At 39.8% G+C, this 26,483-nt stretch overlaps 1 long non-coding RNA gene across 2 annotated transcripts in view; it reads right to left on the bottom strand.

The window, feature by feature from the left end:
* Window positions 1-22,325, bottom strand: part of LOC140515554 (uncharacterized) — a 168,681-nt gene extending 146,356 nt beyond the window's left edge. The window contains exon 1 of one of the 2 annotated variants that reach the window (XR_011971084.1): window positions 22,203-22,325. This is a non-coding gene — a long non-coding RNA (uncharacterized lncRNA). The remainder of the gene's footprint in view (window positions 1-22,202) is intronic. The other variant, XR_011971083.1, reaches the window with a different exon arrangement.
* Window positions 22,326-26,483: the final 4,158 nt, after the last annotated feature.

Below are 26,483 nucleotides of genomic sequence, written 5' to 3'. Positions count from 1 at the left end.
TAGATACTTCTTTGCCCTAGCAATGGAAGGTCTCCACTGATATCCCAACATGTGACAACAGTGCAGATGTATTAATAATTTCTCTAACATCCTCACCCCTCACTGCTAACGGTGAATAGACAGAAAATATTCCTCTGGCTATCTGATTTGTGGGGTAGATCTAATAGAATGGCAAAGTAGAGGAATAAGGAAAAGATATGTGACACAGTATACGTTTGTTCCAGAATTGGTAGAGACCTTTCTGGAAAACCATCCTGCCAAATCAGGACTTCAAGATCTGGGGCAAAGGGGTAGAATGAAGGGACAGTATGCTGGGCTATGAGTCAGGGTGGGGAGCTGAGTCAGAACAGGCAGGGTGGGCCCTGTAGCCCTGTGTTCCTCTGTGCACTCTCTCTACTGGGTCAGATCTTACAGGACCTTTATAGAGCGAGGGGGCTTCCTCATTCTGGGGGCTATGCTGCTGAACTGTTGTGTATGTGGGGCTTTGATGAGGCCTCTGGATGGTCGGTCCCAAGAAGCTTGAAGGATCTAAGGTAGCATTAAAGAAAAAGGCAAAGAAGCTTCTGGACTTCAGTGTCTTCAAGGACTGTGGTTTTCTGGTCTACACTGTTGCAGCTTTGAGTCATCATGAAATCTATGGCACTCCCTTCATTTGGCTTCTGAATGCTATATAAACTTTCAATTCCCTACTCATCAGCTAGTTCATTCATTTATCTCAACGTCCTTAATGTTCCTTTGACCCATCTCCCTAACCCCTCCCAGAGAATCATCCCTTATAACAAAGAACTTTTAAAAAAAAAAGAAGAAAAAAATCACCAAAAGCAATCAGCACAGTGAAAAATATCTGATGTTCTAGCCTATATCTCACATCCATGGACCCCAAACTCTATAAAGGAACCCAGCAAGGGGTTTTCTCGTAGCTCTTCTTTGGGACCAAGCCTGATGTGGTGCTTTGAAGGAAGCTAAGAAGCTGAGATGAGAAGGGAGTGAATTCCGGGCCTGGGCAGCCACTTGTGCAAAGGCTCCAAAGTGGGAGATGCTTTGTGACTGAAGCAGCCTATACTACCTTAGTCTCAACTATCACAGACCAAAAAAAGGGGTAGTATTGCCAACCTATCCTAGCAAGCCTTTTCCTTCTGTGGGAAGCTAGGTGATACAGTGGACAGGGAGTACTCAGCACATAGATATTTTAAAAATGCCTGCTCCCTTCTCCTTTCTCCACTCAGACAATATACTCCATCCATATTATATCATCAGTATAGCACGCTCCAAGATTCTGAACTTTAAATGTGATAAATTAGTCCTTTTCAGTTAATATGACAGAGTTGAGTCCCAGGTGTAAGTTCAACAAGGAAAAAGAGAAATAACCACTTAGAACAGGACTTTGAGAAGTACTAGGAAGTTATGAAAATGGAAACTTAATGAAATCAGACCATGTAAAACAATATATTAAACCTGACATGATAGAATTTCCTTTTATGTTGGTGTTCCTTCAAGTCAAATTCCTAATCAAGTTAAGGTGATTTTTTTCCTGATGGCTATGTTACAATGCATGAAGAAAAAAGCACAATGTCACTCATTGAAATATAGATTTGACCCCAAAGCATGACAAATTTCCTTGTTATCAAGTGCAACTAATACCTAATGCCCCAAGTTTCAGTGGATTTGCTTCTCAAGTGTAGAGATGCTGTGTGAATATAAATAAATGTCTTCACTAGCTAGGGAAAAGAAAGAGCGTAGACTACCGAGAATGAATGACACAGATACTTTCTGACTAGGATGGTGTGGGCATACTCCCTCTCAGTCAGGTTACCAAGCAATATTGTTGAACATATGTCCCCAGAAGAGCAATATGGTCTAAGTCATAGCATGCCACCATGGATGTGATCCATGCAACATATTATACATATGGCGGTCCAGAGAATACCCTTAGATTCAGTGTTCAAATTAGTGATGGAAAGGACGGCCATCTAGTCCGACTTTCTCGTTTCACAGAGAAGGAAACGAAGGTCCTGGGAGGGATTTGCCCAAAGTCACACATGCAGTATGTGAGGGAGGATTTAGATCCCTGACTTCTGGTTGCTCTTTCCACTATTCCACACTGCCTCCCCTGTTAACTGGGGCATCTTGGGCAAGTCACTTAACTTCTCTGGGCCTCAGTGTCAAATAAGTGGATTGGTCTAGATTACCTTCAATGTCCTTTCTAGCTCTAAATCAAACCCAGGTCTTTTGACTCCGAAATCAATGGTCTCTTCACTTCAGCATGCTGGCTCCCTATTCTACCATCTAGGAGCTATGTGGGGGGATGTTTAGTCTTCCAGAGCTCCAGATGCCATTAAATTGTCTGTTCTTTAGTAACTGTAGAGTAGGTTCAGCTGTCTAGAGAAACACATAGAAAATCACTTACTCTATGACAGTACATCATATTGGTCAGAGTTGATGGCATTCTTTTATTTCACTTCCCAACACTAGTAGAATGAAACAAGGTTTAACCCTGAATGTCAGACTTAGAAAGAATATCAAATTGTTTGGTCCAACTCATCCGATCAAGAAGCTATTCTACAACATAATCTACACGTGGACAGCTAGGTACCATTTGAAGACCTCCAGTAAAGGAGAACTTGTTACCTGCAACATCAGTTTATTCTCTTCTGGGAATCATCAGCAAGCTTTTCCTTGTCTCAAACCAAAGTCTGCTTCTTTGCAACTTCTACCCTGTTAGTACTAGTTCATAGAATCATAGATGGTAGCATTATAGAATTAAAACTTAAAAGAACTTTGAAATCCAACTAATCCGACTCTCCTCATTTTATAAAGGAAAAAACTGTGGCCCAGAGTGGTTTAAATAACTGACCCAAGGTCACACAGTTCCTTCTTTGAAAAACTTGAAGGCAGCTGTCATCTCCCTAAGGTCTTCTCTTTAGGATAAACATATCCACTTCCTTCAGCTTGCCCTCCAGATTGTCAAAGAGAAAGCAATCTTGCTTATTCACCCTCTTTTAGGAGTCCAGCTAAAAGATGCCACAACGAATTGGGAAGCTGGTGCCAAGTTTCTCCTAGAAATGGTTCCAACCCAATAGACCTTGACATCATTAAGAGTCTTTGAACAATCATCCAGGAGCTTCTTTGTGCTGATCACTGAGCTCTGTAAAAGCATCCGTAGGGGGAATCCTGGGAAGAATGAGCAATAAAAAATAATCCAGGACCAAGTTCCCCTTCTATGTGCTGAATAAACATGAACAGTACCCTCTAATTGTGCAAAAAAAATCTACTTACATACAAGATAAAAAGTAAAGGAAACTTTTCAGCCCATTGTTCCTGGTGCTCCAAATCTCAACACCCTCATCATCCCCTAATGATTACTTACAAGCCTTATGACAGCTACAATTTTAACACAGGCTTTTGGAATTCACCACTTGGCAGCGTGCCAGTGGGGATCCCTACTCTCCCCAAGTAGGTTGAGATCCATTCATCAGATAAGCCTGGGGCCTAAGGCTCTGAAAGTTAAGGAGGTGGTCTTGAGAGGAACATGGAACAGAGAGAAGAAGATTGTGATAGAAGAAGGAGCCCAGAGGAACAGCCCTGGTTACAATCTTATACCACAGAGGAGCCATAAACCATAGAACTTCGCAGACAGAAAGAGGCCCCTTTACATGTCCCCAATGCCTGGAACGCACTCCTACCTCACTTCTAACTCAGAATCTATACTTTATTTCAAAGCTCACCTCAAGTGCCAACTCCTACTCTTGCCTCCCCTCCCAACTGATAATGCTTTTCTCCAAATTTCCTTTTGTGTTTATATACATATATATTTATATGTCATTTCTGCCAATAGGATGCAAGCAACTTGAGGGCAGAAACAGTTTCATCTTTTTTGGGGGGTCTTTGTATACCTAGTGCTTTACCTGGCATATAATAGACGACTGATGCACGCTTCACGATGGATCTAAGATATATAGTGAATTAAAAAAATCTATGTAACATCAAGAGCCATTATTGAAAAGATAATGGGGTCAGAGGGTAGCAATAATTTTCAAAAGTATTGCAAACTGTAAAGTAGGATCCCATGCTTTAAATCACCAACGATAAGACAAATGAAAATTGTAGCAACTTTGATATTTCACCCCCTTACCCTACAAATTAGCAAAAAAAAAAAATAGAAAAGGGAAATAGACAATATTGGAGCAGCCCTTTAAAGACAGGAGTTCTTATATACTGTGGGTGGGGCTATGAACCAGTACAACCATTTTGAATATTAACTTAGAATTAGTTAAGAAAAGTGATTTAAGTATTCCCTTCCCTCTGACCCAGTAGTTGCAGTAAAACAGAGGAATGAAGGGGTGGATAGACAGATAAATAAATATACAGATTGATAGAAAGACTAGATACTCCAATTTTTGGGATATCCTGTAAATTTATGTGTGTATTTATGTATACATACAAAAGATGCGCAAGAACTATAATAAAGTGAAAAGACAACTAAAAGAAAGTTAAATAGTGAAGAACCAAATCAAAACAACACAAAGCAAAACAGTGATGGTCCTGGAAACAAATAATGAAACCGTTCAGTGCAGAGAGGCAAGTGATTACTAGGGAATAATGTATACGTTGTCAGATGAAGTCATTGCCCTGGCTATTTCTGGCTTATTTTTCTGTTTTACAAAGGAAGATTCAATCTGGAGGTGACAGGGAGTGGTCTTCCCCACCTAGAAATGCCTGTGATATAATGACAGAAGTCATCAATATAATGTATTTTTTGAAAGGGGCAAAGCTTTGAGAGAGGTCCCACATAATTTCCCAGAGTCATCCCAGTGTATCAGACTGAGAGGCCTGAGAAAGATTTATATTCCAGCTGCACCTGTGAAATGTTACAGATATGAAAGTTCATTTTTGGTAATATAAAATGAAAAACTGTTACCAAATTTTATATTCTAGGCAGGGATGAGCTAGTTGGCAAATTCTATGTGGGTAGATTATATATATATATATATACACACATATATATATGTACACACAGACAGACATATATACTCACAATTTATGTGTGTCTGTGTGTATGTACCCTGGGAAAGCATTTGTTTCAGTGGTTTGGAATGAATCTTTTCTATTTTATCATTCTGATGATTCTCAGGTAAAATGCTGCACAACTGACCATCTTAATGACTGATTCATCTAAGCCTATCCAATTTGATCAATGCTTCAGTATGGAGACCATTGCTGATCGCTGGAACCAAAACAAACCCACCAGCCAATGGTGACTTTCAGGTTCATCACGTGTTACTGCAGCAAACATCGAACCATGAATTGTCTCCCAAGCAACAGTGGTGTCCAAGCATCTTTCGAGCTATGAAACACATCAGCTGTGGTTTTTCAAAAGCAGATTCCACATTATTTTTTTCACTGGGAAACAGCAGTGCACTGGTAGTCAGAGGCACTGGTGCTCTTTTGAGACCATTTCCTTTCTCTAAAACTCACTTTCTTCTTTTGTAAAATAATGGGTTAAGAATAAATGATTTTTAAAAAAGAATAAATGATTTCTAAGATTCCTTCAAGCTTTGTAATTATGTGAACTAAGGGAAACAGCATGATCATATCCTCATCAACCTAGTCCAGCAACTTTGCTAGTTTACTAGCATCAGAGAGATTTACGAGATGCTCTCTCCATGACCTTGACTGAAATCCTCTACACAGGCCTAGCTCAGAAGAGCACAGATTGCAGCAGGCTATCCAAGCAGCTCCCCAGATAGTGAACTCAGGTATAACAATTTTAGGGAAGAGGATTGAATGTGGCTCAATAAATGTTTATTAATTAAACACTTTGTCTGAGCAAGGCAGAGAGGCATTATGGGAGAAAAGAGTGAGGGCCTGCCTCAGAGTCAGGAAGACTTGGGTTCTAAGACTGCTTCTGATATTTAATGACTGCATGACCACAGACAGTAACACTCCCAGCAGCCCCGGGGAACTTCTCTCAAACAGGAAATTACAGAGGGGAGGGTGATGGTTATTAGCACAAAGAGTTTCATCACAGTTTCCTGCACATAATAACAAAATCAAAAGGCCAGAACAAATGACAAAAATGTGCAAAGTACTATGTTAGTTACTGGAGGACATACAAAGTTGAAAAAAATGGCAGTCTCTAGGCTCAAGAAGCTTATAAAGATGTCAATATATATATAATAAAACTGAGAACATGATCACGTTTATAAAAGAGATCAGAGAGAGACAGGAGATTTCCCTAAGAACAAATGGTCTGAAGACTTGACTGAGGAATGCTTTCATTATTTTTTATAAAACCAAATAAATTCAGTAGAGCAGCATGAGACTGATGAAAAATGGTTTCACTTGGACTCACTTGGTTTGCTATGCATGTAAGCTTGGGCACAGCCCTTTTCCTTTCCTGGGTCTCAGTTTCTTTATCTGTAAAGTGAGGAGGTTGGACAAGATACTCTCTGAGATACCTTTCAGCTTTAAATCTACAATCTATAATTAGAACAGATATTGCATATAATTGGGGCAGGGAGATAAATGAACATCACTGTTCCAAGCGCAAACTGGAAAAGAAGATCAGGATAGCATAGCCTATTAAGTACTGGAGTTCAAAGATGAGAGGGTAGGGGTTCATTATCAGCTCTACCACCTTCTAAATGAGTGATCTTGGACATGGAGAGTACCTCTCTAAGCTTCAGTTCCTTCATCTCTAAAATGGTGATACCATGGAAAAAGAGATATTATGAGGCAATACTATTATTTTTCAAATGATAACACAAGACACACAGCCACCATTGACTGTTTTTAACAATGGAATCACATTACAAATCATCAAGTGCTGTCCCAGGACAAAGGATTCTTGTTAATATTAGCTACTGAATCTTGGAAGTCAGAATCTTGAGTTGAAAGGGACCTTGTCCATCGCTGAGTTTAACCACAACTACAGAGAAATTCCTTCCACAACATCCCTGAGGAGTCAGCCAACATATGCTGGAAGACCTCTAGTGAGAAGGAAATCTACTACAATGAAGGAAGTCTATTACACTTTTGACCACTCTTTATTAGAAAGGTCCTTTATGGGGAATTAAAATTTGCTTCTCAGCAATGTCTACCCATTGCTCTTTGTCCTGCACTCCAGGGCCAAGCAGAACAACTCTTTATCTTCCACACAATAGCCAACAGTTGCCTTCAAGAAGATAAAGGACTGTCATGTGTCCCCTAAGGTCTTATCCAGGTCAAGCATCTCCAAGTTCCTTTAAAAGATTCTTGATGGTCTCTAGACCCTACACCATCATAATCACCCTCCTTTGAACATGTTCCAGCTAATCTAAATCCTCCATCAAATGCAGTACCCATATCTGAGGACAATATTTCAAAGGTGATCTGATTGGGACAGAGGACATTGAGCTTATCACCTAATCTGTACACCATATTCATTAAGACTACCTGTTCCTAAGAGGTATGCAATGTAATCCGGACCATTCAGAACTTACAATTCCATCCACTCCACTGCCCAAGATAAATCAAATCCAAGAACATTTCCCTCTTGTTTATATATATATGAACCAGTTTGTTGTGCATATTAATTATGAGAATGAGGGAATTGGGGAAATTAGTATAGAGAGTGGTAGTGGGAATTGGGTGGATCACACTGACTCCATCTTGGGACTTAATTCTGGAACTAGTTCAGTTCCCTTTCTATTCAATTATAGGTCTAGTCTATAGTCCTTTGTTTCCTTAGTCATTTCATTTTTCCCCTGCCACAAAACTTTTCTCACAGAAAATTGCTGCAAAGATTCTTTTTTTCTCCCTAATAAACTGATTTTCCTTCCCAACTTGAATTTCATCAGCTTGGTTTATGTGAATATTTTTCAATTTTATGAAATCAAAATTGTCCATTTTCTCTCTTGTGATTCTCCCTATTCCTTGTTTGGTTAAGACCTCTTCCCCTATGTGTAGTTGTAAAAACTATCTATTTCCTTCCATGGTAGTCTAATTTGTTAATGATGTGACTTTTTATAACTAGGTCCACAGGCTCCCTCTGGAGCCTACGTATATGGTGGGAGATGCTATTCTAGTTCTGAACCGAATTTCTACCAATCCACTTTCCAATTATCACAATGGTTTTTCACTAACAGTGATTCCTTACACCAGTAGCTAGGGTCTTTGGGTTTTTAAAATATGAGTTTCCTAGTTTTGTTTGGTTCTGTGGGTTGTGGACCTAATCTGTCCCACTTATCAACTTTTAAAAATAAACCACTGCCAAATAATTTTGATGATAACTAGGTAGTTAGGTGGTACAATGGATAGACTATTGGGCTCAGAGTCGGTAAGAATTGAGTACAAATTAGGTGTCAGACACTAATTAGCTATATGATCCTGGGCAAGTTACTCAACTTCCACCAGCCTCAGTTTCATCATGTGTAAAATGGGGGTAATAATAGCACCTACCTTCCAATAGCACCTTGTGAGAATCAATATCTCAAAAATGAGATCATATTTGGAAAGTATTTTACAAACTTTAAAGGGTTATGTAAATGTTAGCTATTATTACAGTTGCAATTATTGTTACGTTATCATTATTACCATTACTGCTATACTTTGAGATCTGGTTCTCCTGGCCTCTTCCTTTCCATATATTTTTCATTATTCCCTTGAGGTTTTTTTAACTTCTCCAGATATTTAGTTATTTTGCTTCTAGCTCTATAAAGTAACCACTTGGCAGTTTGATTGGAATGGCATAGAAATAGGAAATTAATTTACTTAGTTGCCATTTTTTATTATATTGGCATGGACCAACCATGATCAATTAGTAGTTCTCCAATTATTTAAGTATATCTATATTTCAGCAAAGAATATTTTGTATTCGTATAGGAGTTGTTTATTTCTTGGTAGAAGCAAACCCAAATACTTTATATATTCTGTCGTTATTATGAAGGACACTGATGCCTTTTGTTTTTATATCAGAGTTTTTTTTCCCCAGATACACACCCCAGTTCCACATGCACACACTCATACCCTAAACTGAACATTCTCTTGTAATGAAAAATAAACAGTTAAGCTAAACCCCTTGATGAGGTGATCATGTCTTACAAAATATACACCATTCTGGTCTAATAGTCCTCCACCTCTCTGCTGAGAGTAATGAAGTATGTTTTAGTAACTATTCCCAAGGACCACTATCAGTTTTACAATGACACAGAATTTGGCTTCCTTTTAAAGTTTTTTTGTTTTTTTGTTTTTTTAATATATTGTTGTCCTTACTACATACCTTTTCATGGTTCTGCATGTTTTGCTCTGCATCAGTTCAGGCAAATATCCCAGTGCTCCTATGAATTCTTCATATTCATCATTTCCTAGATCATTATAACATTCTATTGTAATTCATATGGTAGCTTTTTTTAGTCATTCCCCAATGATGGCCAACTACTTTGTTTCTTGTTCTTGGCTAGCACAGAAGCACTCCTAGAAATATTTTGGTGCATGTGGGACCTATGAAAACGTTTAACCTTCTTGAGGTATATAACAAAGCGTGGGCCACATAGGGAGTTAAACAAAAGCCTGAAGGGCCACCAAATCAGCAGTTTCCAACTGGAAGGGAGTTTCTCTCTGCATCTCCATTTTCTAGGTAGGAGACGCTTAATTATTGCAAAGATCTGCAGTTTCATCGGTGAGATATTCTCTCCACTGATAGAGAATACAATCCCTCTAAATATTAGTAGATAGTCTTTAAGAGTTGCCATATATCTAATATGGAAATGTTTTATGTGACTTCACATGTGCAATTGATATGATATTGTCTGCCTTCTCAATTGGTGGGGGAGGGTAGCGGGGGAGAGAGTTGGAAATCAAAATTTTATAAAAAATAGATGGATGGATAGATACCATTAAAGCATAAAATGAGTTGCCACATGGCTAAAAAAGTCAGCAAGGGAAAGTTAATCACAGAGGCTAGAATCAAAGCTTTTATAACTCTACAGCATACACATGCTTATAGATATAGGGTTAGACCCTTATAGGTCATCTAATCCAAGCCCAGGATTTTACAGATGATGAAACTGAGGCCCAGAGAGGTGGAGTGGTTTTCCAAAAGTTCCACAGCTAGTAAGTGGTATGTGAGACCAGTTCCTCTGATTCTAAACTCAGCACTCCTTCCATGACACCTTGCTATCTCCCAAGGATCTGCCACAGCTGGTGTTCTTCTGGAACCCAGGGTCACTGCCATAACATACCAAGGCACTGGAGGAAGTCATCAGTGGAGAAAGGAAGTTTAATGAAGCTCTGAGTGGCTCCATTTTGACTTTTAAAATGGAAAGAGAGGACCAAATCCGTGTGCTTTCTTTCCCCTTATGCATTCTGGGCAACAGTAATCTCTGAGCACAGTTGATATGACATCCAGCATGGTGTTTTACAAATTACCTAAGTGGCTGGCAGCTAGGAATTATTTTGTACTTGAGCACAAGTAAGTACATTTTCACATGATGAATAGACATATCAAGAAGGGAAGTATCACAGACTACTTACCATATTTCCCAGAAAGTTCTCCTCCATTTTTGAACATATATTTTGCCAAAATAGAAGTAATATGAAATGCCCTCTATTTTTCTAAGACGATAATCCAAAGGAGAACATGCATAGCCTATTTCTCCTCCACAAGTGCTGCTAAGGGCTTAATCAGAATGGCTGAAGAACAATGACCAGTGGCTGAACATGACATTTCCTTTCTGGAAATAGGGTGACATCTCTTAAGCTGCTCTGACCAGGCCTTCAGAGAGGCTCTGATAAGTATTGTTGACTAGTAGGTGGACAAATATGGGGAGAAAATATATTTCATATTTCATCTTCAAAGTTGGGAATAGAAAGAAGGGAGAAAGTCATGAAGGAAAACCTCAAATAAACATGATACGTTAAATTTTTATGGTACATGAAGATTTTGAAGTCGTATGGACCCTAGGACCCAGAATGGCAAGCCACTAAATAAAAGAAGAAAGACCACAAGGGCAGTAGACAAACAATAATATTTTACTCATCTAGCTCCAACATCCTTGGATATTCTGTCTGGGCTCATTCTCCAACGGTGAGCACAGCAAATTCCCTCAATCTCTTATGCTCCCACTCCCTGGGATACAGAATTCTCAACTGCTGAAGAGGTATTCGGGTTCCCCTTGCCCACTCTGTCACCTCCATCCCCCTCAACTCTATCTCCACAACATTTCTGTGTACAATTGCCTGCCCCTTTTCCTGGAATTTCCTCTCCATAATTCACAAACTTCCCTTCATTATAGACCTCTTTTTCTCATGGTCTTCCACCTTCTGGCTCTCGCTGACACCTGACTTCTCCTAGATAGCACAATATCTCTGGTCTTCCTTCTCAGTATTCTGACCTCCTTTTATTCCCCCTGACTTAGTGGTCTTGGGAGTAGAATAGAAATACTACTATTTGTTACATCAAATCATGTATTGCCTTACTTACTAGACATTTAAATGACATGTTCCAATATTTCTAAAACTTAACTCAAGGTCTTCCACTCCAAACCCACTCTTCTTCAAAACTCCCCTATTGCCATTCAAATTTTCCAATGTCAAAATAACTTTCTAAGGCACGGATCTGATCATGAAGACTTCCTGTTTAAAAAATCTTCAGGTCCATATTATTAATGCTTTAAAAAGAAATATCACCTGACAAAAAAAAATTAAAAAAGGAAAAGGAAAAAGAAAAAGAAAACAAAATCTTCAGTGGTTTTCACTGCATCTGCAATAAAATACAATATTTTTAGCCTGCTGTTAGTGGACTTCTAAAATCTAGGTATGTGGAGCTCATTTCACAGTATTCCCTTTTACAAACTATGTTCTAGTTAAATAGAGGAGAGAATAAGCATTCATTTGGTACTTACTAAATCCAGCCTCATATACTTACCAGCTGTGTGACCCTGGGCAAGTCACTTCACCCTGTTTACCTCAGTTTTCTCATCTGTAAAAGGAGCTGGAGAAGAAAATGGCAAAACCCAAAAGGAGTCACAGAGTCAGATGTGACTGCAATGAGTAAACAATAACAAAAGGGTGGTAGTGGTTTGATGTGACTGGCATACACTGCCTCCTGTCTCTACCTTGGGGGCCATGTTACTTTAGCTAGGCTGACTTGTCTGCAGCAGTTGGTTGGCATTGATAGGAATGCCTGGTTCCTTGTCTCCAAGACATGCCTCCCTAGATGATGATTGTGAGTGAACTCCAAGTGAGTTATAAGGTTACTGATACACAGCTGGAAGGTACCTTGGAGGTCAACCCCTTCATTTTTATACATGAAAAAAACTGAGGCACAGAAAGATTGAGTGACCTGTTCAAAGTCGCTCACTGATAACACCTAGATTTGAACCTGGGTACCCTGAGTCCAAACACAGCACTTTCTACTGAACCACAATGCCTTCTTATCATTTAATTACAAGGTGTCTGAGCTTCCTGACTTTGCCAAGCTACCTCTCCTCATGTATTTCTAATTCTATTATTTAAATTGCGTTTTGAGAGATTAATAGCACACAAAAGAGTCTCATGATTTTAGAACATTTTTCACCTAAGAATGCAGGCAAAACACATCCCACAAACCTTTCATGCCACCAGAACAAAATGGCCCCCAGTGGTGGTCAAAGCCCACAGCTTCCCAGTTATTCATCCCGAGAGTGTTCTCTCTGGTCCATGAGTGGGATACAATTCCATTGACATGCGGTACCTTCTTTTGCTATGATAGCCTGACTCATTGAAACTTTACCCAAGGAGATACATGAACCAATCGGAGACTACCATTTATTCTAGCATCTGAGAAAACCCTTCTCATTCATTTTCCAAGCAATCCCATGTTTACTACAGAAGCATGACATTCTTTTCTTCTTGAACAGTATCTTTCAATGCCGTCACATTGCAGGAGTAACTCATACCTAAAGTATTCGTCTCCTCTTTGGTTACAGTATAGGTTCATAGGATCGTAGATTGAGAGCTGGAAAGGGCCCCAAAAGTCATTGAGTCCAATCTTCCCATTTTATAGATGAGTAAACTGAGGCTCAGAGGGGTTAAGCGACTTGCCCAGAGTCACACTACTAGTGAAGCCACATTTGAACCCAGGTCTTTTCAACTCCAAGTCCAGTGGCCTATCCTATACACCATACCAATAAACTCACTGTACTTCTTGCCCTGATTACATTTGGAAATGACGAAGCTTTCTTTATCCCACTGACAGTCATTGAATTGTTGATGTCCTTAGCCTGTTATTAATCAACCCTGTTTGTAGTCAGGAAAGGCAAGCTTGTTAAGTATTACTTTGGGGCCATAACTCTTATGCAGAGGTTTTTTTTTGTTATGGTGAGCCTGTCATCTTAAAAAGACAATTTCCAAAGCTCACAATTCTCACTGTCAAAAGCTACACTGGTGCCCATATTTTCTAGGTTTTTTTTTTTCTTTTTTAAAGCATGCCAATATTTTAATGGCATCAAATATACTCCATGTTTATATAAGCTTTGGACTCGGGGCTCCAAGAACACAAAGTTTGTTGTTTCTTGAAAACAGGCTTAACCAATAATACATGAATAAATTAGGAAATCACATTTCTCTTCAATTTCTATCGTGGGGATTATAAATATGGATATTAGAGAAGCCAAGGCAGTGTGTGGTAATAGACTGAGGGCCAGCCTTGGAGTTCAGAAGACATGCTTTGGATACATACTGGTTTTGTGACCTTGGAAAGGTCATTTAAACTCTCAGTGCTCCAAAGCCTCAAAGGGGCAGATGAGTTGACAAATTTATATTTATATATAAAATAATAATAATAGCTAACATTGATATAGCACCTACTATGTGACAGCTGCTGTGGTAAGTACTTTACCACAGATATACTTACAGATATCTCATTGGATATCTCATTGAATTCTCACAACAACCCTGGAAGGTAGATGCTATTTTGAAGCCCAATTTACAGATAAGGAAACTGAGGTAAATAGAGGCTAAGCAACTTGCCCAGAGTCATACATATAGTCTGAGGTCAGAGTTGAAGCAAAGACTGTCTACTGTGCCACCTGGCTGCCTTCATACACACAGACATACAAAACAGACCTACATAAATATGCACACATATCAATACATTTATACGTATATGTATATACATGCACACATACATAAAAAGTGTTTCAAATGACTCAGTGGAGTTTTTAAGCTACTAAAGATTAAAACTGGCATGCATGTGCACACACAAGTACATGCACATATATACACATTCACATGCCCTATCACATATTAGGAGAGAACATTAACATGGGAATCAGCAGCCTTGAAGTATGGTCTTAGCTCTCCTGCTAATGAACCATTGGGTTGGATGGAGGATGAGGAACCCATGGCCTTCTAGGTCCTTGGATGTGGTCTTTTTACTGAGTCCAAGTTTTATAGAACAAATCCTTTTATTAAGGGGATTTGTTCTATGAAGTATGGATTCAATCAAAGGGCTACACTTGAGGATCTAGAGGGCCACATGTGGCCTTAAGGACGCAGGTTCCCCACCCTGTTGGAGCATGGTCAAGTGACTTGATCTCTCAATGATCTTGGTTGTCCCTTTCATGGGACCAGTCAACTTCTCAGCTCCCATGCTGCTTTTCCAGTCCATGAAGTCCTGATTCATAGCTGAGCTTTGCTTGGAGGACAGTAACTATACCAGTGCTTACTGAGGAATTAGCCCAAAACCAGTATCAGAAACCTTTACTTCACCACAGCCACGCCCTGGAAAGTCCCTAGAGTCTTGGCCCATCAAGAACAAGTCAGAGCAGAGAGCTGTAACTAAGAACTATCAGAGCAGGATAGACTCATTCTCTGGAGACATTTCCAGAGAAGGCTCGGAGGAACAATTACAATGAAATTCCAGTGTAGGCCAAAGAGATGAGGAAATGTATCTCCCTGCTTTTCTTGGAAAGATGGAGGTTTATGAAGGTCAAAGGTTGCATACATATCACAGTTGCTATTGGTTTGCCTTATCATGTGGAAAAACTTAATGAAGAAAGAAGGGAGGAAATGTCTGTATTGTAAAAACAAAAGGTACCATGAAAAGTTTTTAAAAATTCCACTAGATTAATTCATTTTTATAAGTCAATGTAGGCAGATCATTTGCTAGTTTTTAAAATACAGCCATATCCATGGTCCCTCTGGTCTCAGCTTGGCTTTCATTATTGAAGCCCATATGCGACAAAGCTATCCTTGGCCTTTTTGCATAAGACTCTGTTGACTTCTCTACCTAGAGACATCTAAAATTAGCTGTAGGCTCTGTGGCTTCATTTGAGAACTGTTTCCTCTCTAGAGCTCTCACATTTTGAAAAGCTGCATTTGCCAGCCTCAGATTGTCTGGGGAAAACACACAAACAGCAAACACCTCACTCTCTGGGGATTATAGGGACCGGAGCACTAGGAGTTTTAGGAATACGGGTGGGTGGCTGGGTAGGTGGGCGGGTGGTGCTCCTTTTATGATGTATCGAGGAACTGAAGAAGGTCCTCTTTGCTAAAAGTTGCAAGGTTCTTTCCACACACTATGATAGGGAAAGATAAGGGAAGATAAAAAAGACTCCACATCGAAATCAGGTTGATGATGGGATGCCTCTGCCAAACAGGCTACTCCTTTAGTTAGCCTGGGGGACTTGCCTAATGTCGATGGACACAGACTTAAATTTTGGATTATGTGAAAGAAATAATCCAACCCCTCAGCTGAAAATGAATTTCTTGTTGGTGAACAATGCACAAGGAGATTAAATAAAAGTGACAGTGCATCCATCTTAGACAGCCCTGCTCCCAAGGATCAACTTGGGCCTGCAGGGCCTGATTCAGTCTTTAACCATCTAGTACTGATCCTGAAAGCCACAGAGTACTCTCCTCATGGTGAAAAGAGAGAATATATGCACTTCTATACATTAGAAACTCAACATATATCAATGGAATCCTTAAATACTGGGCCTGTGACTCTGTGTGTGACTAGAGGCCTTGTATAAGGTGCATCCTCCATCCTCACGACTCTTTCCCATCAACAGGAAAAACAACTTTGAAAACAACTAGAAAACAACTACATGCTGCCTCTCCATTGCCCTTTCCTCCTTGCCCCAAAAGACTTTAGTATAGAAATACATTAAACTTAACAGGGAAACAAGTGGAGAAATGGAGGGGGAAGGGAGGACTCTAAAGAGGAGGAGTGATTGGTCAGGTATTAGTTATATGCAAAACACACTTAGAAGGTTGCTTGAGAAGAGAGTGAGGGAAAGAGAAGAGACAGAAGAACAGAAAAAAAAGAATGTTTCAATTATAGGACAGTCTTGTCAAGCTAGGCAGGACAATGGATAGAGCACTGGACCTGGAGTCAGGAAGATCTGAGTTCAAATCCAACCTCAGACACTAACTGTGCAATCCTGGGCAAGTCACAACCTCTGTCTGCCTCAAGTTTCCTGATCTGTAAAATGATGATGATAATAATAGCAATTCTCCCCTCGAGCTGTTGTGAGAATCAAATGAGTTGACATTTGTAAGGTACTTGGGCAACTTTGAACCACTGATTAATACTAGTTATTATTAACAATAACAATAAGTCCATGTTTCTATCACCACTTTCTTGTTCTTTTCAAGGAATGGGTCAGAGGGCAAAGAGAGGAAAAAAGGGCATGAGGGGATGGGATGAGAGGAGGGGAAGACAGTTAACAGTCATGACCATCAACTTGAATGGGATGAACTCAACCATAAAAGCAAAGAAGACTGCAGAATGAATTAGAAAGGAGAACAATACATTGTTTACAAGAAACATACATAAACCATAAAGATTCATACAAAATTAAAATAAGGGGTTGGAGTAAGATCTATTCTTGTTCAATTAACTTAAAAAAGGGAAGAGTAAGAATCATTTTAAGACTTTTGAATTTATATTTAACTGCTTAAATCTTCAAACAATTATCTATAACTGTTTTGAGTTGTTACCATTTTTTAGTTGCAGGATTTAAAAAAACTAGCTCATTATATTGTGCTTCCAAAAATGAATGATATTTTGGGACCAAACACATTTTCCTAATAAGGGAAAAGAATGAGAAACTTCAGGAGATAGGGAAATTGAGGAATTACCAGCCTAGGCTCTGTACTTCTTGTGAGTTCAGTGAAACAGCACCTTCCTAGATATAATTCAAGGTCCCAGAGTTCTGTGCTGGCTCCTTCACTGTTACTGATGCCATAGCAAGATGGAAGTCTATAAGATTTGATGGAGAAGCTTCCCAGGGTATTCCTTCCCCAAGACTTCTCTCCTCTCCTATTCACCTCTCTTGCTCCCAGTTTTGGAGAGACTTCTGGGGGGTAGGGATAGCTACCTAACTACCCAGCTAACCTGTCACTCAAAGTCCAGAGATGTCAAGGTTAGGGTTGAGTCAACTCCCTGGGGAGAGGGGGGACAGCTGGTTGATATTCCTGCCTGAACCAGCAGGTGGCATCCCTTCCCATCATCTACACCACCGTAAAGCCAAGGGTCACTGCACAAAGATGAAAAACATGGCAGTCCCAGCCCTGAAATAGCTATGTTAATGCACCAATAAAAGCAAATAGTAACCATAGGGAAGCATTCACATGGAACTCCATCTGCTTCCTTCGTTTTCTTTGGCCTCAAACTTTGGGGCAATATGTGAAAAGATTTTCACTCTATTGATGACTTGGCTAGGATCACAGCTAAATCACAAACTGATGACTTTTCCCCCTTAATGAACATTTTGGGGGCATGACAGAAATGACTGAGAAACGCCCCTAGGCTAACTTCCACGGCAAAAATCCCCTTGCGAAACAACGCCCCAGCCAACCTGTGCTCCCCTTCTGTTTTCCCATGTGCCTAGGACATGGTACTGCTCTGACTGGGTAGACCCAGCCTATAGAGTCCAACAGAACAGGGAGCTGATCTTTCACACAAATTTTGCAGCTGTCACTCCATCATTTGCCAAAAGCAGCAGCTTATCGACAAGGTGGTAAAGTTTTCTTTAGTTGCAACTTTCTAAAAGTGATGCTTTACTATCTCATTTGCAGATAATCTACTGACAAGGTGTCAGGAGTAGACATTTCTAGGCAGAGGAAGACTTAGAAATAGATTTCCAGTAGATGGCTTTAGAAGTAAAATAAAAGATTACTGGGAATCCAGGAGTTTGATGTGGTAGAGCATCAAGTGATTATCACTCAATCATCCTTTGGAGACACCAAGTTCAGCACCAAGAGTTAAGTATTCCTAGATCATAACATTACCTCCTACACTGAAAAGATACAGCCTGGTGAAATCTCCTAAATGAAAATTCACTACTTGAATCAAAGTAAAATAAGTCGAGGTGAAAATGGCCTTTGGAAAATAGCTGGAAGTCAATGGTGTACATATTTATTCAAGGGAGGCTCAAGCCCTGAATAAAGCTTCCAGACTCTCAAGTTTCAGGTAACTCTGTGAAATTAAAGGGCCCTCTAAATTATCTCAGTCTGGTCACTTCTACATGAATAGAGCTCATGAAATGCCTATCTGGCTTTAGAAATAGAAATTTCTCAGAATGTAGTAGAGTTTGTTCAAGTTGGAATGATATAAACTAAATTTCCCATTCTACGTAGTTTTCAAAAGACTTGGAAGTTCGGCTGTGGGCTCCATTCCTACTTTTTCTTACAAAAGGCACTTTATGAAAATAACAGAATTGAAGAGTTGGATGACCCTCAGGCCATCTAGCCAAAACCACTACTGACAAATGGTCATGTGGCCTCTGCTTGAAGACCTCCAGTGATGGAGGATCTACCACCTCTTCAGGTAACCCATTGCACGGTGGGACAGCGCTCATCAGGACCAAGTAACATAAAGCCTAACTTGGCTCCTTACACACCTAGCACTTCTCTCCAAAAAGAGTAAGGCTTTCTTCCACATACCAGCCCTTAAAATACTTGAACCGGAGATATCTTATCCTTAGACTCAGGCCTCTCTTGTCAGGGCCTAGCTCCTTCAACTTAATTTCAAAAGATAGGGCCTCAAAACCCTTCAATATTTTGGATGCTCCACATTGAATGTTTTCTAGCTTATCCTTTTTAGGAAGGAGTGGCTGAAATGGACCCCCAACTCCAGCTCTGGTCTGAGCAAGGCAGAAGGCACAGAATACCATTCATTAACACCTTGTTCCTGAAAGCTTGGCTTCTCTTCATGCAACCTAAGATCACATGAGTATTTTTGGGTACCACATCTCCCTGCTGACTCATGTTGATCTTGGAGTTCTTCAAAATGCAGAAGTACAGGCGCAAAATCAGGTTAACAAAACATTCATCTTGTAGGCCCATTTTATAAATGAAGAACTCTGAGTAGTTTTGAAAAATTTGAATTATGACATGCTATATATTATTTGGCCTAATTCTCATCTTGTCCTCCCCTCTGACCTCATCAAATTAACTGTTCTCCATTTTATTGTTCCCATTCATCTTTTAGCTCCCCTCTCTCCATAAAAGGTTTGACAGAGGAGATATGAAAGAAACAAGCCCATAATTTTTAAAATACAAAGTTGGATTAAATTCAGAATACACATTCCCTTAAGAGCAATACAAGACACAGATAACTTCAAAGTATGTGAATATATTTTAATTGAAAACAAAAATCATTCTCTGAACTGAATTCCTGATACTATCACACTCTCCCAGGCTCGGGCCTCCTGTCTTATCTCTTATATGCATGTTATAGCCAATTCATTCTCCCATCCAATTAATTAATTTATCTTAGCACCTTCCTTCAGTTCATAGAATTGGAATTAGATGGACCCTCAGTAACTATCTAGTTCAACTTATCCACAAAAGCAACACCTGCTTCAACCTAATTGGGGCATACTCATCCAAAATACCACTTTCTCTTTGCCTTGTATTGTTCCTACCTTGAGTTTACTCTAAGAAATCTCTGAATATAGCCTGTGTCTAGGCCTCCAGGAAGATGGATAATAGACTCAAGATCCTATACAAGCACCCAAGGTAACAAATACATTTGTCAGGCCCAAGACAGCCATTATTTCATTCCACAGAAAATGGAAGAGATGTGACATCTGAAACATCTGTACTTTGTCCATGAAGACAGTACCTCATCAGATGAACTGTTCCCTCCAAAAACTTGTTAAAAGAAGAAAGTCTTTAAAATTATAATCTTTCCAAACATGATACTCAAGCCAAAGAAAGAACACTTGGAAATGAAACCGTTATTTACCTGAGAAGGGACATAAAGACTATTCCTAAAATTCCCCAACACCATCTTGCTTTATTATTGCCACAGAAGCTTTCTCAGAAGCTTTCAATACACATCACAGCTTCATCTATGGGCAGCTGCTTTCTTTCAGAGCCTCTCCAAAATTGTAAGAGTCAGTTTCATTGCCAGTATACCAGCTGGCTTTTTGTGTACACACATTGATCAGATGGCTTGAATGCTGAGAATACCCTCAAGTACAGAGATGTTATAATTAAGAATTTCAAATGGAGGAATTCAAAAAGCACTGAGCCTTCCCCATGCCAAGACTCCACTGCCACTCTGCTCTGTGCTCTCCAGATCCTAACCCAAAGAGGTAATCTATTCAGGCTGTCAGTGTCATAGCAAAGCTGGTTTTTTCCTGTAGGTGTTCTTTGATTTTCTAAGAGCCCCAATTAAGGGATAAATACACACATATAACTTAGTCATGGTGCCCAAGCCCAAATGCAGTACAAGAACGGGTGGGTAGACCTTCAGGTTTGCACATAGTATGTACCTTCGCTGAACTGAATACTCGACTGCTGTGAATGTCAGACAATATTCTAAAAACATGTTGGTGGAATACTTATAGGATGATAGATTTCAAGAGAAGAATCTTAAATATTCCTTATATTTTACTTATGAAGAAAGTGAAGCCCCAGAGAAGTGACTTGCTCAAAGTCACACATCAGACAGTGACAGAGCAAGGACTTGAACTCACATCCTTTGAGTCAGATTCCAACTCTTTGCACTGCCCACTGGTTACCTTCTGAGTAAGTGAAGATGAACACAGACACTTTTCTCCTCACTCACTGATACCCTGATAGATTTGTGATCCTGGTGCTGTGAGAACTTTTTCCATTATACAGATCCCAACTCATCCATGCCTTCTGATGAGGCAGGGATGTAGCAGAAACAACCTTAGATTTAGAGGTAAAAGGCCCAGGTTCAAATCCCAGTTCCCCTGTTTAGTTAGGGTTAGAGTAAAATGGAAAGCAAAAGTGTTGACTAAACGAACTCTGAGGTCTCTAGTTTCTAAATCTCCTATTCTACTATCATACTGTAAGACTTTTCCCCCCATATCCTTCCTCTCGGTCTCATATTCAAACTACTCCACTGGATTCTGGATCTCACTGATATGGGTGTCCCCTTCAAGAATTCAGATCACAACCCATTCACTCCTGACCACCCTGCATGTTTTGTGCTCATTTCCTTTTTTTCTACATGGTCTATGAAAAGACAGGGAACTCAAAATGGAAGGGCTCTAACTTGTCAGATGTTTCCTATCAAAACAAAACACGTTTTTTAATGAAGATGATGAAATTCCATTGGCTAATGACAGAAGTAGAATAACTGCGGTCTCTTTGGAAGAAGGGAAGGAAGAAGGTTTCATTGTAACTCTGGCTGTGTGCCCACTGACTTTGGTTGCTTCCAAGCCTCACTAAATGGTCAGATTTGGTTGACCAGTTACCTCCCAAACATTTTACTTCTAACTTCACCACTCCTGAAAGTTAGAGCAGCCTCACCGGCACCATCTGAAAGTGAAAAGGCTGCTATCCAAAGATGTTAAGCAGCATCATGAAGATTAGCTCACCTGGAATTGTGAACCAGTGAGTTCTCAAACTCATCTCCTAAACTGAGAATTTCAGGAAAACAGGCTGAGAATACCCAATGTCTCTCCTCCGTCACTGTATGGTCAACCTGCAAAGTTTTGCCTAGCGTTGCCTCTGCCCTCCCTTCAATCCCAAAGACTACCATAACCTGAAAACTGCCTCACATCTACTGGGTTTCGAGGTGGTAATGATGGGGCATTTGGATGCTAGTCTACATTCACAACAAAACGAAATTATTATTAAAACTTAAAAGGCAGCTCAAAGACTTTCAGCTGGATTTAGAGGGACCCTTCCTCAGTGACAATTATACATTCATTTAAAATTCATGTCAGCAGTCAATTCAATCTGGCACCCACCTCCACAACACGGAGATCTCCTCTGGGTCGCCCCTTCTCTTAATAAAGCAGGCTCCAGAGCTCTTGAACTGAACAGATGAAGTGGAAGGTCTCGGCATGGCCCCTGCTCAATTAGGGAAAGGAAGCTCAGCTTTCCTGTTTCAGGTTAATCAGTTTTTCCACTAATTCCCTGAAAAGTAAATCCCTGAAAGTAATCTAATTTTAAGATACACACATTTGAGGAGGTTCAGATGACCTCCTAATTCCTCAACTGTGAAATCCACAGAAAATGGCCTCAACTTCCAAACACCTGAGATCTGCTAAGTTTCCTTTCTGCTCACTGCTCCGTGGTTTCCGATCAGATCCTCCAGGTGGACCTTACTGCTATCAGGCACAGCTCGGAATTTACTAGAGCTCCACTACACAGCTATCTAGTATTCTGGGTATTTACATTTCCACCTGGTGGGAGGAGGGGGTGCCTGTGATCAGAGATGCCACACACATGAATTTGTTCCCGTATTACTACAGAGTTCCCACTTTCCTTCCATAGCTTATAAGCAATATATCAGTTAGATTATCCCCACTCCATTAAAGAAACACCTGTGTGGAATCATTTTTGCCTGATTCCCAGGTACAAGTCTCATTGTCTACACTACAACATTAAACAGATCTCATTTCTTAAGAAAGAAGATATCAGCAGATTGCTCTGCTGGGTGAAGAAAACCTGGAAGTTAATTCCAGTCTTTCAGAACATTTGGTGCCGAACACTGCCAAAGGGGTACAAACAGCACTAGCTCATTTTGTGGATGTGTTCAAAAAAAACACACACACTTTAAACGATGTAGAGGAAGTGATGCCTATTAATTCACAGATGAAAAGACCAAGGAACTGGGCCTGGAAAAATACTAATGGGCCATCTATCAAAACAAAGTAGAAGCAACAAAGTAAAGTTGAAATTTTCATGGAATTACAGATTTAGAGGTGGAAAATTCCTCAGCTCGGAGAATTTGAACAACTTGCCTAAGGTCACAAAGCAACCAAGGTCTTCTAACTAAATTCAACGCCTTGGCCATTGGGCCTCTCCTCTCTCTTCTTTCCTCTTTCCCTCTCCACTCTGTCCTAGGTGTCACTAAGACTTGGTAGAATTTAACTCATGATTTTTAATAAAACAAAGGAAGGGGACACCTAGTTTAATGGAAAGTATGGGGCAGTAGCTCTCATTTTATGTTAATAATACATATACATGGTCCTGTGCTGATAAGTGTTTAACAGCCAACTCCTCCCCAAAAAAGGGCACAGGGCACACTTCTAAGTTTAATCTGCATGATTAACATTTTGCACATCACTCTTTCTTACATCTAGGCAATCAATAAAACAGTAAATCAAGTATGACGTAACATTTGCTGATTTTCGAGGTATGAATGCTAACCCTAAAATCTTAACTTCCAGCTCTCAGGAGCCAGTTAGAGCTGGCTCCAACACACCCCTTTGTTGTCTGGAAATTCAGGATGCATTGATGAGAAAGGATGCATTGTAGAAAGCATCTGGCTAAAGAGAGAGAGCACAATACAAATATTTTGCCATGTGAATACGATACAGCCTTTCCAACTAGAGAGGTCAGTTAGGTGGTCCAGCAGATAGAGCACCATGTCTAGAGTCAGGAAGACTCATCTTTCTGAGTTCAAATTCGGCCTTAAACACTTACTAGCTGTGTAACACTTCACTCTGTTTGCCTCTCTTTCCTTACCTGTAAAATGAGCCAAAGAATCTTTGCCACGAAAACCCCAAATGGGGTCACAAAGCGTCAGACACAACTGAAAAATGACTGCATGAAAACAGCGGTCCACTTAGATAAAGGATGTGTTTTGGTAAAGCAGATCCCCAAACAAATAAGACATAGTCATGGGAAACTTTCTTTGAGGTTCCCACTGTCTTCAGCCATTCTCTTTCTCATACAGGCATAACATTTAGTAAATTCTTGACCTGCTGAGCTGACAAGTCTCTCTCTACAAATTGAAGAGATAAATACATGCACACTTTTCAGCTTACCCTTGATCAAGAAGCAAGAAATCTTTCATGATGTGGAATGGATAGGAACCACGAGGGAATATGGAGTTCATCATAGCAAGGGAATGGGATATGAAGCACATCCATTTGTGGACATTAAGAATTTCGTTTCCCAAAAAATTCAGACAAAATTGGTATGATTCCATAGATAAACTCTGCAAAGGAATAAGGCTTATGACAGGCAGGAAAAATAATACACTAATTACATAATCTTAAACTACACAAATGATAAAGAAAAAGCACCATGGGACAGGAAAAAGAGAGGAAGATTTGGAGTCAAATTCCAATTCTGATACTTATTACCTTTGTGAGCTTGGGCACATCACTTCAACTCTCTGGGCCACAGTTTTCTCATTTCTAAAGTGGGAGAAGGTAGACTTTATGGCCTTAAAAGTCTCTTCCAGCTCTAAAACTATGATTATATAGGCCCAATCATTCAAACTTTTTTTGGTCAAACACCATCAGTGAAAAGCAGTTTTTAGCATGCAATCCAATATGCATATACTTACTTGTTTATAAATTATATACTTGTACCACCATATTAACACTGAAATACATTATAAAACATGCAAAAATTTAGAAGGATGACATAAAGATGAAATATTTTTTAATCTTAGTGTCTGTCAATAAGGAGTCAGGGAGTTTATTGAGAAAGAGAGGGGCATGATCAGACACACAAGTCAACCCCCCCCTCCCATATTCCAAGGGGTTGATCACACAGTGCTGGGAGTCCCTTCTTTGGGGAACTCCAGGAGTTTACAGTCTAGAACAATACTATAAGTAATGGTAAGTAAAGAGAATACAGATGACGATATAATACAAGCAGTTGACATACATATTTAGAGAATAAATGGGCACTATCATAGGATTCTAAAGTTACAGGTGGAAGGGATCTTAGAGTTCATCTAAGTCAACCCTTTTATTTTAAAGAAGAGGTAGCTGAGGCCCAGAGACATCAGTAAACGGATCAGAAAGTGGTAGAATAATGATTTGACCTCCAGATATCCATCACTCCAAATCTAGTCTTCTTTCCACCAAACCATGCTGCTTATGGAAAGGATAAGTATAAACACTGAAGTAGGAAGAGGGGGATAGAGAGAATGAGAGACAGAGACAGGGAGACAGAGAAACAGAGAGAGAGAGAGAGAGAGAGAGAGAGAGAGAGAGAGAGAGAGAGAGAGAGAGAGAGAGAGAGAGAGAGAAGGGAAGGAGGGAGACAGAGAAGAAGGAAGGAAGGAAGGAAGGAAGGAAGGAAGGAAGGAAGGAAGGAAGGAAGGAAGGAAGGAAGGAAGGAAGGAAGGAAGAGAGAAAGAGAGGGAGGGAGGGAGGAAGGGAAAGAAAGAAAAGGAATGAGAAAAAAGAGAGGCTTCCCACTTTAAGAAAATGTACATTCATAAAATCATTGAAATTTTGAGGGACCTCAGAGTCCTCCTAAGCCAACCCATACCTGAAAAGGAATCCCTCCCATAACATATCTCCCAACTTGTCATCCAGCTTCTGAGTGAATACCTCCAATGGAGAGAAGCCCACTGCTTCTCTAGGTTATTCATTCTAGAACATATGGCTGCTGAGAAGAGAAATGACTGCATTTTGAAAATGTACATTAACCCTAATGTTTGAAAATCTGGGATGGTTCTAGAAATGCCTAATTTCTAAAGCAAATTAGATCAAGTATTTCAATCTACCACCAAAACTGTAACAAGTGTGCCATTTCTTTCTGCATTTACTTTTAACACATTTTAAAGCGATCAAAATAAGTTTCCAATATCCAACTAATCTACTTTAAGAGTACACAGAAGCCACATAAAGAATGAGATAAAAAAGGGATTATTCACAAGAGGTACATAATACAAATCTAGTTTTTGCAAGTGGCTACGTTTACCAGAAGCTGGGAACCCATTTTTGTGGAATAGGTGGTGGTACTGTTGATCGCTTATCACTCTGCCTGTATTTAAAAAATCATTAACATTGTAACCTTCATTAAGAGTCAGTGTTAGTACTAGTGCAAATGATTAACAAGCACCATAAATCTATAATTATTTTTAAAATGCTGTATTTACCAACTGTCATTTGCAAAGTAATTGCAAGCCACTGTTTGCAAGGTCCAACTTTAATTTTGGTTTCCTAGTGAAAAAAAGCAGGTTTATCAGAGCCGAGCAGATGTTCTTCCTATATTATCTCCCCTTTCTCCAGCTAAAAGACCATGGCAATTGGATAACTCCATTCCTGAGACAG

The sequence above is a fragment of the Notamacropus eugenii genome, chromosome X, assembly GCF_028372415.1.
Source record: "Notamacropus eugenii isolate mMacEug1 chromosome X, mMacEug1.pri_v2, whole genome shotgun sequence".
Classification (NCBI taxonomy): Eukaryota; Metazoa; Chordata; class Mammalia; order Diprotodontia; family Macropodidae; genus Notamacropus; species Notamacropus eugenii.
This window is presented reverse-complemented; position numbering and strand designations above follow the sequence as displayed.